Source organism: Vombatus ursinus, unplaced genomic scaffold (assembly GCF_900497805.2).
Source record: "Vombatus ursinus unplaced genomic scaffold, bare-nosed wombat genome assembly UNPS02006874.1, whole genome shotgun sequence".
NCBI classification, from domain to species: domain Eukaryota; kingdom Metazoa; phylum Chordata; class Mammalia; order Diprotodontia; family Vombatidae; genus Vombatus; species Vombatus ursinus.
This window is the reverse complement of record NW_020946652.1, coordinates 2,556,527-2,562,526: the sequence shown is the minus strand read 5'-3', so window position 1 is coordinate 2,562,526 and position 6,000 is coordinate 2,556,527.

Here is a 6,000-nt window from a genome sequence, read left to right as displayed (position 1 = left end):
TTCATGATTGAATCTATATAAGTCCTTAGTATGCTTTGGTAGTTCAGTTCTCTGATATTTTATGCATTTTATATTTCTTTGGAATAGAATAACAATTTCTATTATTGCTCTTTGTGTTTTATTATTATTATATAGAAATACTGTTGATTTTTTAAGATTTATTTTGTGGACTGCAAGTTTACTGAAGCTATTGCCTCAATTAATAGCCTAGGAATTCCTAAGTAATTTACCACGTATCATCAAGAAATAGTGATAGTATTATCTCATTACCTATCTGTATGACTTTAGTTCCTTTCTTGTTTTCTCATTGCAAGAATTTCCAGAACTGTATCAGATAATAATGGAGAGAATGGACCAAGAATGATGTTTTTTTTTTTAAACCACTCCCCCTTTGGTATTTCCTTTACCATTCTGCCTATTTCCTTTTCTTAGACTGAGCTATTTAAGGTCTCTATTCTTCTCATAGATTGATCATTTTCTATTCTTTTTTTCTTTCTTTTTGGCTAAGCAATGGTGTTAAGTGACTTGCCTGGGGTCACACAGCTAGTAAGTATCAAGTGTCTAAGGCCAGATTTGAACTCAGGTCCTCCTGACTCTAGGGCTAGTGCTCCATCCACTGCACCACCTAGCTACCCCACATTCTCTATTCTTTAAGGTATTCCTCTTTTTCTTTTTTTCATTCCCAGTTTTATTAGTACATAACTGTGCACAGTGTGTTCTAATTATCCTTTTTATTTCTTCTGGTTTTGTTTTGATTTAGCCTTGCTTATTTGCAATTTAATTTATTTGATTTTCTGTTCTCTTTTTAATAAGAGTTGCTAAGAGTTTATCAATTTTATGTTTTTTTAATAACCAGCTTTTAGTTTTATTATTTGTATAGTGTTTTTTTTTAAATCTGTTTACCCTTTTTTATCTCTCTTGTGCTTATTTTGTATCTATTTATTTTTTGGCTTTCTAGTTTTTAATACGTATTCAATTCATCAATCTCTTTTTTTCTATTTTTAATATATATTTGTGAGGAACTAATTTTTTTTCCTCTGAGAATTGCTTTAGTTACAGCCTAGATTTTTTGGCATATTTTTCTCACTGCTGTCATTTTTGTTTAGAAAGTTACTAATTGTTTCCGTGATTTGTTCTTTGACTCACTCATTACTTAGTATTTCATTGTGAAGTCTCTTATCTTTTGTTTGTGGTCCCTGAACCAATTACTATTATTGTGTTGTGGTCTGTTAGGATGTGTTCACTATTTCTGCCTTTTTCACATGTGTTTGTAATATCTCTGTTTCCTCGAATACGGTCATGTTTGTTGTTGTTGTTGTTATTGTTTCGTGTGTTACTCAGGAACGTGTATATTCTTTTGCTATTCCTTTTAGAATATGCCATCTTTTAATTCTAGGGTCTTGAGGAATTTTTTCAGTTCCACATTTTTCCTTTTTTTTTGTCTTTCTCTTAGACATAAAAAACTGAGAGAGGGATATTGAGGTCTTCTCTCACTATCATGTTACTTATGGCATCTTGTAACTCAGATGTTTCCCTTGTGAGTTTGGACATAAATACACTTGAGCATGTGAATGTATTACTGATATTGGTTTGTTTTCTATGGCTCCATTCAGTACAATGTAGTTTTCTTTTTTTAATTTTTTTTATGCAATAGTAGGCCTCCTTGCTGCTCCTTCCACACAGAGCTCCATCTCCTTGCTCCAGCGTTTCCCCTTTTTCACTCATTCCTGGAATCCTCTTCCTCCTCATCCCTACCTCCCAGCTTCCTTCATGTCTAGGATAAAAGCTCACCTTCCACCAGGAACTTTTCCCAGTGCTTCTTAATCTTAGTCTTCTTGGCCACCACTTAAGGTAACCTCCAATTTACCCTGTTTATATCATATTTGTAGATAGTTCCATCAATCAATCAATATTTATTAAGTGCCTACTATGTCCCAGGCATTGTGCTAAGCACTGGTGATACAAAAAGAGGCCAAAGACATTCCCTGTCCTCAAGGAGCTTATAAGCTACTAGCTGTTTGCATGTTTTCTCCCCATTTGACTGTGGGCTCCTTGAAAGCAAGGCCCATATTTTTGCCTTTCTTCATGGCCCCACTTGTGCCCAAAAGATAACAAGTGTTTAATAAACGTTTATTAACTTAATGACATCACTAGTCATTAGCAGATGCAATTTCCATGACTCCAAGGCAACAAGTTCTTCATGCAGGACCCCAAAACATCTGCATAAAGTCAGAAATGCAATCAATCACCTGGATGTTTGCTCCATTTATAGTATTTGGAGAGAATGAGTGTTTCAGCTTGAGTCACCCAAAGGCCCATTGATGATACAATGGTTCCCATCCCCCTCCCCCATTTTGAAGTCTCAGGTACCTGTTTTCTTTTTGTAGGGTGAGTGAGCTAACATAAATACTTGGTCCCAAGAAAAGAGTTTGGTCATATAAGGTAGGCATAGCCAAAAGGGATGAGATAAAAGCCCTGCTCATTAGCGCCCTAAAGATTCAGAAAAATTCCTCGGTCTTTGGCACCAAGACTCAAAAGAATGTTTTTTTTTTTTCTTATTTTTGAGGGGAGCAGGGACTGGATTTTAGCTATGTGCATGCAGCATAATGTCAAAGACTCCCTAGACTGGAGGTGCCTCAGTTTTATCCCAAGTCATTTGTGTTGTCACCTCCTGAGAGTGTGACAATGGCCTCCACAGCAGGGGTATATAAGGTGGGAAAGAGTGAGATTTCCAGAGAAGAAAGATCTGAATTTCAGCTCTGGACATGACATTGATTTTCTGTAGCCTGGACAATAACTCATGTAAATTTTCCTAACCTCAGTTTTCTCATTTGTAGAACAGGGCAAATAAGACTTGTATTACCAGCTTCATTGTTGTGAGAAAAGCAAATAGCCTTCAAGTAATATAGGAAAAGGAGTTGTTTTTTTAACATCATCATCATCATCATTATCATCATCATCATCATCATCATCTTCATCATCAATTAACTTAGGATTTTTCATTAATGTAATGCTCCTCTCTAAGTAATTGTCTCCAGCACCATAGGCATTCTGTCAAATGAAGTGTAAAACTTTACAGACAACTACCATGCCCCTCCCCCAAGCCCTGGTGATTCCCTCTCCATTCTAAGATCACCAGTTCTTTCAACACCTCTCTCTTCCCTTGGAAGATCATAGTATCAAACTAGTTTGGCTTATTCTATTTCCTAGTACACAACAACATTTGCATAAACCTGTGTTTACATTTTCCCATAAAGTCTGTAAACATTTATTAAGCATCTACTATGTGCCAGGTATTGAAATAAGTAATGGTGAAAGGCAAAGGCCTGTCCTTGCTATTAAAGAGCTCACAATCTATCCAGAGATATAACATACAAATAACTATGTACAGATAAGTTACATAGGGGATAAATTGGAAATAATCAATGGAGGAAATGCACTAAGATGAAGGAGGATGAGGAAATACTTCTGGCACAAGGTGGGATTTTAGCCTCGCTGCCTTGAAGGAATCTGGAGGCAGAGATGAGCTGGAAGAACTTTCTAGGCCTGGAGGACAGCCAGTGAAAATGCCCAGAGTCTGGAGATGGGGTACAGAGAGGAGGCCAGTGTCACCTTTAGGTTAATTCTTTGTCATAAAAGAAGGAGAACACTCTATTCAGATAAGGTTGGGGAAATGTATCCCCATGACAATGGGCCACAGTTCTGCAAACCCTACAGCATTATCTAAATGCCACTTTTCATTAGCATCATCAGAATGGTTAGTATAAAGTTTTGTTCCAATGTGGCACAAATTTAGCAAAACCTTATCTACATCCAAAGCAGATTTGGAAGCATTACCTTTGTGTAATCCACCTAACATTGTATCAGAGGCTCTCATCCACCATCAGGCATGTGGGTACAATATAGGTATTTTTCATCTCTCTAATTTATTGCCCCTACAGGGAAAATTTGAGAACAGAACTTCATTGTCTGAAAACTATCAACATGTTGACAACCATTCCTCTTGCAAATCACATGGCTCCTACAGTTCAGAGAACAAGTAGGTTTATTTATAGGTCAAAGAAAAAAATGACATAGGCAAAATGGATAGATGGATGGATAGATGGATGGGTAGATAGATACATAGAGAAATATGAGGCACTTATTAAGCTGTTATTATATGCCAGGCACTGTACTAAGTGCTGGGGATATAAAAATAACCAAGACAGTCTCTGTCCTCGGGGATCTTATGATGTTATAATGGGTGAAGACATAATATAAATGGGATCTGCAAAATGGTACTGTCCCAAATGGCGTGTCTGGAGAGGTGTTGTCCAGGCCTGGAACCAAGCAGGATAAGGTTAAATCCAATCCCAGAGTGGCTCAGGGAAGAGCCTAATTTTTCCTTTGGGAAAGGAGTGATGGTGCTGATCCCAGTGATCATCTTCTGGCTGGGGATGTGTGGGAACTGAAATGACAATTCTTATCAGTATCCTTCGAAAATAACTTCACTCCCAAGAGCCATAACTAGGAAATTTGGCAGCCAGGATGGTTTCAGTTGGGGGAGGGGAGACTGCAGAATATTGCCAGGAAGAGCTCTTGTGGTGGAGTGGAAAGTAGAGGAAAGCTACAGGGGGTGGGGTCAGGAGGATATGTATCATCTAATAACTAACTCTTTTCATTAGTTATTCTTGCTAACCATGAGCTGGGCTCAGTTTTTTTTCTGTGCTAGACAGACAACAAGTCCGGTCAGGTCCCTCTCCCTTTTACTATCCTGACACTAAGCTCTGGTCACCCTTCTCTTAGTTAGAACTAATTTGGCTCTCTAGCCCTTCTGGCTGAGACTCTCATGCCTGGAATCACTTTCCTGTTTTCCTGGCTGTCTGCATAGTCAATGATCCATCTGCCCGCAGGCTTCCACCGCTGTCCAGCGAGAGCGACCTCTTAGTCCCCTTCATTGTGACTCCTCCGTGAGCTGTCCAAAGCTCTCTAGAGGACAGCTCTGATCTTGTTCAGTCATTCTGGTTAGTGTGGGATCCTTGGTGCCATTCCATCAGCTTTCCATCTTGGGTTTTGCAGGAGGGAATTCGATATTTCCTCTTGTGCCTCAAAACAGGATTAGCTTGGTCATGGTAACTCCACAATGTGTTCCTATTTCTTCCCGGCACCCAAGCAGTGCCTCTCTCTCCCATGTCATCATGTTCCATAGAATGATCAAATTACAGAATTTGAGCAGGAAGGAACCTCAGATGACTGGATGCTCTCTCCTTTCTTGGTTTTTATGATGTTCTCCTGGCTCTCCTCCCACCTGACTGACCACTCCACAGTCTCCTTTGCTGGTTCACCCTCCAGATCACCCCTAACAGTGGCGGTCCCTCAAGGTTCTACCCCAGGCTCTTTTCTCTACACTCTATCTTTGGGTGACCTCATCAGTTCCCATAGGTGCAATCTTCATCTCTATGGAGATAATTCCAAGAATTAAGGATGGATCCAGGACTGAGCTTCAGTCTCATATTGTCAATTGCCTATAATTGGAAAATTGGAAACAGGTTCTCATGTGCATTTAAATGCAACATGTCCAAATCCAAATTCATTGCCTTTCCCCTCAAATCCACCTCTCATTTTAACTTTCATATTACTGTCAAGGGGACCAATATCCTCCTAGTCATCTGTATCTGCAATTTCTATGAAATCTTGGACTCCTCACTCTCAGTCACCCAACAAATTCAATCAGTTGTGAAATCTTATAATTTCTGCCTTCACACTATCTTTCTCCTTTTATCCACTCACAAAATGGCTACTCTAGCTCAGCCCCCCATCACTTCTTCCCTAGACTATTGCAATGGTCTTCTAATTAACCTCCCAGTTTCAAATCTCTCTGTTCAAATTCACTCTCCACTTGGCTCCCAAATGGATATTCTTAAATCATAAGTCTGACCCTATCAGTTCCCTTCTTAATAAGCTTCAATGACTCCTTATCATCCCTATAATTAAATACAAACTACTCTTTAAACTCTGTAA